Source organism: Marmota flaviventris, chromosome 10, assembly GCF_047511675.1.
Source record: "Marmota flaviventris isolate mMarFla1 chromosome 10, mMarFla1.hap1, whole genome shotgun sequence".
Taxonomy (NCBI): domain Eukaryota; kingdom Metazoa; phylum Chordata; class Mammalia; order Rodentia; family Sciuridae; genus Marmota; species Marmota flaviventris.
Window position 1 is genome coordinate 87,742,197 of NC_092507.1, and position 8,621 is coordinate 87,750,817.

The 8,621-nt window shown below is 41.0% G+C and overlaps 1 pseudogene; it reads left to right on the forward strand.

Annotated features, from left to right (window-relative positions):
• Positions 1 to 398: 398 nt before the first annotated feature.
• LOC114098909 (WW domain-binding protein 2 pseudogene) lies at positions 399 to 6,057 on the forward strand (annotated as a pseudogene).
• The last annotated feature ends 2,564 nt before the right edge of the window (positions 6,058 to 8,621 follow it).

Below are 8,621 nucleotides of genomic sequence, written 5' to 3' on the forward strand. Positions count from 1 at the left end.
AGGCACTGGGTTTGATCCTCAGCACTACATAAATATAAAAATGAAGTTATTGTGTCCACCTAAAACTAAAAAATATTAAAAAAAAAAAACAACAACAAAACAAACAGAAGTAGCTACAGAGTACCACAGACAAGGAGACCTTGAAACTGAGCTGCAGTCCACTCCAGAAAGGGAGCGCCTTGCGTGCTCTTGTTGCTATATTGCTGAATTCTTACTGGGTGAGCACCCAGGTGACTTACTTTCCCAGGCAGGCTGGTCCAGTGAGGGCTAAAAACACACCTTCCCCGAGAATATGTTTTAATCAGCTTTTTCATTGCTGTGACCAAAATACATAACAAGAACAATTAGAGAAAGAAAATTTTATTTTGGATCACAGTTGCGGAGTTTTCAGTCCATAGATGGCTGACACCATAACTGGGCCTGAGGGAGAGCAGAACGTCATGGCGAAAGAGTGTGATAGAGGAAAGAAGCTCAGGACGTAGTCACAACCCACCTGCCTACAGTTACCTCCCAGTTAATATATACGAGTGAATTAATGTGCTAAATTAAGGTAAAGCTTTCATAACCCAATCATTTCATATTTAAACTTTCTTGCATTATCTTACACATGAGGAATGGGGAGACACCATATCTAAACCATTACAGACATGTTTGTAATCCAGAACTACATCCTAGCTGTTGGTAAAAGCTGCACTGATTTTTCATTAATTTGGCTGTTGTAACTTCTCTCTTCCCTTCCTGAAGAAACCCTGTTCTGTCACTCTTGTGTTATCCACAAACATCCTAGATAATCTATTTTTTTCAATCTCCTTATTTTCAATTTTTCTATCAGACCATATTCTTTGTATTCTCCCTCTTGGGCTTCTCTCTCTTTTCCTACTTATCTCCTTTGTAGTTGATCTGTCATCACTTTTCTACTATGAGCAGATCTTTTGGCTATTTTCTTGAGTTTTTCCTTCCTTTTCTCTTTTTTTAATATTTATTTTTAGTTTTTGGCGGACACAACATCTTTATTTTATTTGTATGTGGTGCTGAGGATCAAACCAGCGCCTTGCGCATGCCAGGCAAGCGTAATACCGGCTTGAGCCACATCCCCAGCCCCCTTCCTTTTCTCTTGCAAGTAGTTTTTTGTTTTTGTTTTTGTTTTCAGCTTATCACAACTTCATTCTCTGTTTCTCTCCCATTGTCAGTGCTCTTGGATAAAGTAGATATTCTCTCTCAGCAGTTCTCCTGCCCAGCCTTCTCAACATGGCTATCAACTAGAGAAAAGGTTTATTACCTTGTATTGGAATGGTTTATATCAAACAGCATGTTTTCTACAAGAATTTTTAAAATTTTTCTAATCTATGATTATTAAAAAAAATAAGTGTTAAACATATTCAGGATCATCTAGGTGTCCTTTTTTTAATAGACAAGGATTGTCACAATTTCAGTATTCAGAGTTACACATATAATTGCATAGGCACCAAAGAAAACAGGAATAGACTTAATGTGTAAGTGATGAATTCGAGCTAAGCGGAGGCTGAATGACATCATGTTGCATTGTACAGATGAATGTTTTTCAGTGATTCAAATGTAGAGAATTAGTGGGGGAAATGAATCATCACAGCACAAACAGTGAAAAGCCTGCCAAACAAAAACAAACCTGTACTGAAGCAAGCAGTACTATGCCTAGATTAAACCAAGTCACATCATTATTCACCTTAAATGTAATTAGTTTGAATTGTATTTTTGTTTTGGATTTTATCATAATTAATTTATAAAAATTTTAAATGGTTTTTAGTTGTATAAGAGCTATAAGCATAAGGAGTTTATAACTGTTTTTCTATTTACAGATATTTATATAACATTATAATAAAAACAATTCGTCAGGCTTCTAAACTAACAGGGATCAGAGCCATCCTCCTGCCTGAGACAACTTAAACTGAACAAAATATATGGAGTGACAATTTTCAAGTCATTGTTAGATATTAGGGAATGAAAGATAGTATTCCCTGAAGTATGGGAAACAAGCACAGATTACCCCTGCTGACTGCCAGTATACCGTTTAGTTTCCAGGCCATGGTACAGGGAGGGGGAAAGCCAGGTAGGACCTGATGAACTTCTTGGATTGAGGATATTGACTGAATGACTGTGGACACTTGAATGACTACAGTTTGCAGGAAAGAATTCTGGAGAAATGAGAGAGCAGCAGAGAAGGAAGTTCAGAGATCTGCCAAAGGTTCCCCTCAAATATTCAGTAGAGTACTGATGAGCACCTTACTATCTTAGGCTGTAAAAGAATCATCCAAGAGGAATAGAAGAAATAGCAATTGTTGCTCACACAGGACTAGAAGATGTTCCTGTCCACTGCCACCCCTACCTACCACCAAGCCAAATTTAGAAAACCTCGTAATTCATGGGGAATTATGTAGAGTATTCAGGACAGTCATGCATCATAAATGAGGAATAATTAACCCTAGAATACATGCTGAGCTCGTTTCACCTAAGAAACTTAAGATAGATTTAAAAGAGCCAAACTATTTCCTAGCAATATTATGTGGCCCAGAATCAATTCTAGTGATATTTAAAAGAATACAAAAATATCCAGCCACCAACAAAGTAAAAAATACAACGTCTGGTATCTTAAAAGTACTAGGGCAAGGGTGCAACTTAGTGATTGAGTACATACTTAGCATGCACAAGGCCCTTGTTTCAATCCCTAGCACCAAAATAAACAAACAAAAACTACTAGGTGATCAATATGCAGGAATATATGACCCCAAATTATAAGAGATAAATCAATAGGAATTCACAGAGAATTGACTATAATGTAATAATTAAGACAACATTAGTTGTTATAACTGTATTCCATATGTTCAGAAAGATAAAGGAAAGATTGAACATGTTAATTAGAGAAAGGAAGACAGAGAAAGGACCCATATAGAACTTAAAGATGAACACTATGATACTTGAGATGCAAAATATGCACATTAGACAAAATTAGACATTGCAGAAATGTAGATTAATAAACTTGACACAATAGAAACAATGCAAAGAGTAATACCGAGGAAAAATGAATTTTAAAACATAAACAGAATATTAAGCTGTGGGACAACTTGAATGGGTTAAAAATACTTAATTGGAATCCCTGAAGGAAAGGGTACAGGAAAGATTTTTGGTTTTTTTTGGGGGGGGGGCAATACCAGGGATTGAATTTAGGAGCACTCTGCCACTGAGCCATATCCCCAGCCCTATTATGTATTGTACTTAGAGACAGTGTCTCATTGAGTTGCTTAGCACCTCCATTGCTGAGGCTGGCTTTGAACTCGTGATTCTTCTGTCTCAGCCTCCCAAGCCACTGGAATTACAGGCATGTGCCACCACAACCAGCTGACAGGAAAGTATTTGAAGAAATGAAATGATAATATCTTTCTAAATTTGATGAAGAATATAAACCCACAGTTCTAAGAAGCTTAACAAACCCCAAGCATAAGAAGCAGGAAGGGAAAAACATCAAGCTATAAATTACCCCAAACCAATGAAAAAAATCTTAAAAGCATCCAGAGACTGACAGCAGATTTCTCTCAGAAACAGTGAGGAAGAAGAATGGAGGAAACATCTTTATTGACATTAAAAAAAAAAAAAAAAGAAAAGTAAACAAAAGTGTCTTTAAAAAGAAGGCAAAATACCTTTTCAGACCTACAAAAGTTGAAAGAATTAGCCACCAATAGAAACATACCAAAAAAAAAATAATAATAATAATACATTAATTTCTCAGGTGGAAGAAAAATGATACAAAAGAAACCTGCAAGGGCTGAACACTAGGAATCATAACTGCATAGGTAAATATAGGCTTTTCTGTTAGCACAAAATGACTGGGCCAGACACAAACTTCAGGATCATCTCAGCCAAAAGGAAGTTTCATGCAGGAATGGGGTGATGCTGGCGGACCCACTTTCCTGGTGGAAAATGAGCCACTGAACAAAGGAGGGGACTGGGCTAATATTGGTTATACTGAGAGGTAACTTAATTAATGAGTGTGTCAGCTTGGGTACTCAGGAATTTGGGGTCTGTTTTACTGGGCGAAAGGGGAGGGAGTCCAGGGTCAGCAGTCAGTGTCTGGGATTTATCTTACTGGACCAGATGGAGGGCCTGGGGTCAGTGGTTGGTATCTGGAAAGGGTTTGTTTAGGGAAGAATTAGGCTTTGGCCTCTTCCCAGAGACTAGGTTTAATGGACACCTCCTCCCCAGGGTTTGTTTTACCACCAGGAAAGGATGTATTAGGAAAGGATCAATGCTCTCAATGTATGACCTTCTTTCTCACTCCCTTTTCCCAGGCCTTACTATTTTGAGGTTTGTGATTTTCCATATCTAATATTTTCAAAAAGAGAATAGACTGTTGAAACAAAAATAATAACAATGTAGTATGGATAATATTTATAGAAATAAACCATATGAAAACATAGCAAAAAGACTGGAAGGAGAGATATAGTAAATTTCTTATATGTGAAGGAATGTAATTGGTTCTCCTTCTGTCATTGTGCCCTGACTGATAAAGACTATGAAAAATGTGTTGGAATTTTGAATGGGATCACATTAAATTTATTTGAAGGTTTTTTGCTGTTTTGTTTTGTTTTGGTGCCAGGGATTGAATTCAGGGTCATATAATCACTGAGTCATATCCCCAGACCTCTTTTGTATTTTAGTTAGAGACAGGGTCTCACTGAGTTGCTTAGGGCCTCACTAAATTGCCAAGGCTGGCTTTGAACTCACAATTCTCCTGCCTCAGACTCCTGAGCTGCTGGGGTAACAGGCATGCACCACCATGCCTAGCTATTTGTAAGTTTTTTATTAATGAACATGGTATGTCTCTTCATTTACTTATGTTTGCTTTAGTGTTTCAATAAGGTATTATCATTTTTTTCAGAAAGGACTTATACTTCTTTTTCTATTTCTAGTTACTACATGACATGTCCTTCTTTAAAAAAGAATACAGATTTGACTTTATAGAGCAGTTTTAGGTCCATAACAAAATTGACTGGAAGGTGAGGGATTTCCTGTATGCCACTTACATGAACACATATGAACACATATCTTCCCTGTGATAGAAGTTGTTTTGGTAGATACTAAGGAATGTAATTGTGGTTGCGAGTCTTGGGACCCCTCTCGGAGAGACTCTGGCGCTCAACAAGAACCATTCGGAGGGTGGCAGAGTAATCGTCAACAACACTGAGAGCATCCTAATGTCCTATGATCATGTGGAACTTACATTTAATGACATGAAGAATGTTCCAGAGGCCTTCAAAGGGACTGAGAAGGGCACTGTCTACCTTACCCCTTACTGGGTCATCTCTCTGTCCAAGGGGAAGGATGTCATGCAGTCCTTCATGATGCCATTTTTATCTCATGAAGGACTGTGAGATCAAACAACCCGTGTTTGGTGCAAACTACATCAAGGGGATGGTAAAGGCTGAAGCAGGAGGTGGCTGGGAAGGCTCTGCTTCATACAAGTTGACCTTCACAGCAGAGGGCGCCATCGAGTTTGGTCAGTGCATGCTCCAGGTGGCATCTCAAGCTTCCAGAGGTGAAGCCCCCAATGGAGCCTATGGGTACCCTTCCATGCCCAGCGGGGCCTATGTCTTTCCCCTGCCAATCGCCAATGGAATGTATCCCTGCCATCCTGGATACCCCTATCCATGGCCCCCACTTGAGTTCTATCCAAGGAGCTCCTGTAATGGATGGGGCTATGGGATATGTGCAGCCCCCTCCACCACCCTATCCTGGACCCATGAAGCCTCCAGTCAGTGGCCCTGATGTCCCCTCCACTCCTGCAGCTGAGGCCAAGGCCTCAGAAGCAGCTGCCAGCGCCTGTTACAACCCAGGCAACCCACAAAATGTCTACATGCCCACGAGCCAGCCTCCACCACCTCCCTACTACCCTCCAGAAGATAAGAAGACCCAGTAGACCCTGCCTACTTCCCTGTCCCCACCTCATGGGCCTTCCCTACCCCTCCTTGTGGGACTGCATCTGGCTGGGGGAGGCCAGGGAGGACCTTATTCTTCCCCTGGTCTGATTATAAAAGTTACCAGGAACTAGTGTTGCAGGAAGGCAGGGCTCTAGCCTCTGGAGAGTTGTCCGGTCCCGTCCCGCCCCCCCCCCCCCCCCCCCCGCCCCTCCTGCTTCCCACACTAGCTCAGTCCACAGCACCCCTCTTACCATTTCTGGGGCTGTCCTTGGGAGCACGGGGTGTTCCCTTTGTTCCTGTTTCATTCTAGTAGTTCCTCCCCACAGAGGGACTCTCTGGTCACCTCCTCTACTGCAGTCCAGCCCCTCGGTCTGGTAGCCATTCTGCACTCAGCCTTGTGAGCTCCCCTAGACCAGCCACATGTCTTCCCTGTGGGCCAAGAGGCCCTATCAGGCCCAACTCACATTCCTTCCCCTGTCTGTGCTTAGCTCTGGAAGGCCACTATCCCACCTGACCATCAGCCCACATTCCATTCAGCCAGGCCTGCCTTCCCTGTCCTTGGTCATTCTGTTGCCACTTCTGACTTCAGGAGCTTTACAACAAGCCTCCAGGGTTTAGTGGCTTCAGGGGAAGCCCACTGTGGCTGGGGATGAGGCTCCTCTGTTCCCTTGCTAGTGTTTCTGGAATTTGTTTTCCCTCTAGTCTCTTCCCTCTACAAGGGGCTTCTCAACTGGAGCTGAAGAGTACATGTCCATCCCATCATGCTATTTGGGGGCTGCCGGGTGGGCTGAGAACAAAGGGCCCCCAACCCTACATGCTGATCATAGCCTGCTGCCGGCCCCTCCGTCTGCCTGTCCCTTTAAGCATCATGCCCCCTGGATGCACGGGAGATTTGCTCCTTTGTTCCTGGACCAGCCAGAGAAGAGAGATGGTTATTTAAAGAGAATTCTCTATTTATTTGACCAAAAAAAAAAAAAAAATTCCAGTTAATATATTAATGTGAAATAAACCCTGTTTGCACCTTGATTTGTTTGCTAAAACTGTGAAATAGTAAAAATGAAATAACTGGAAAAAAAAAAAGGAATGTAATTGTGAATCATATAAACTTTTTTTTTTTTTAATAAGACACTGTCTTTCAATTTGACTGTACCATTTTTGCATTCCCACTAGCAATGAATGTTTCTGTTCCTCCACATCCTTGTCAGAATTTGATGTTGTGATTACTTGGGTTTTAGCCATTATAAATGGTATGTAGAGGCTGAATATGTGTTTGTTTGTTTTTAATTTCAACTTTCTAACTCCTAGCACTCTTTTATATTGGTATTATCATATTCTTATTAATTCTAATAATTTCTTTGTAAAGTCTTCTGTATCTTCTATTTATTTTTTTTAATATTTATTTTTTATTTTTTTCCAGTGGACACAACATCTTTGTTTGTATGTGGTGCTGAGGATCGAACCCGGGCCGCACGCATGCTAGGCGAGCGTGCTACCACTTGAGCCACATCCCCAGCCCCTGTATCTTCTATTTAGACAATTATCCTTTGTGAGTTGTGGCAGTTTTGTTCCTATTCTTGTTCCATATATTTTAAACAATTTCCTGTTGAAAAGGTTTTTCAGACATAGGCTGAAGGAATATAGTTATAATATTAACAATATAAAAGTTGAGACTTCTAGTATGAGGCTCCATAAATGTAGACAACCATCTTTATTGCTCATACTTACCAAGACAGAGGTCATGAATGGCCAATTTGTAGCTCAAGAGAGGTTCATTAACAATTACTCTAAGGAGTGGAGAGTTGAGATCAATGATATTGCACATGTTGGTGGCCTTGGGTTCAGTCCCCAGCACAAAACAATTAATCTAAGATTCTCAAAGCCTACTGGTTCAGGTTCAGATTTTCTAAACTATCTTTGATGTTAAGACAAATCTAACAGCAGGATAACAACAACAAAAATTTCCCATAAAGAGAAGCAAGAGGGTTTGAGGGTGTATGGATCTCAGTGGTGGGCATTTGCCAGCATGCAGAGGCTCTGGGTTATATCCCCAGAACTGCAATAAGAAACTCTTCTCTTAGAAGAGAAGAAAGAGAAAGAGGAGGAGGGAAAGAGAAAGCATGGGTGGGGAGAGAGAGAGAGAGATAGAGAGAAGAGCCTTCCTCACTAGGGGCAGACATCTTGGTGATATGGTTTACCTACACTTCATTTACTTTTAAGTGCAGGTGCTGAAGAGGGCTGAGCCTCTAGCTTTATCTAGGTTAAGCGGACACTTCTATGGATTTAGTGAATTATAATGTACTATCTCCCCCATCAAGAAGAACTGTAGTGCTATGAGGGATGGTCTGTGTCAGCCAGGATAAGATGGGGGTTGGAGAATAGGGGTAGCAGGATTGTGCAACACACGTTGCAGGTGTGGGCTTTGTGGTGTGGCAAAGACTAAGGGAAGGCAAAACAAAACAAAACAAAAAAAACAAGGATGGTGTTATGGTTTGGATATGAGGTGTCCCAAAAGCTCACATGTGAGACAATGCAAGAATGCAAGAAAGTTCAGAGAAGAAATGATTGGGTTGTGAGAGACTTAACCCAATCAGTGAATTAATCCCCTGATAGGGATTAACTGAGTGGTAACTGAAGTGGTAGGGTGTGGCTGGAGGAGGCAGGAATTGGAGCATG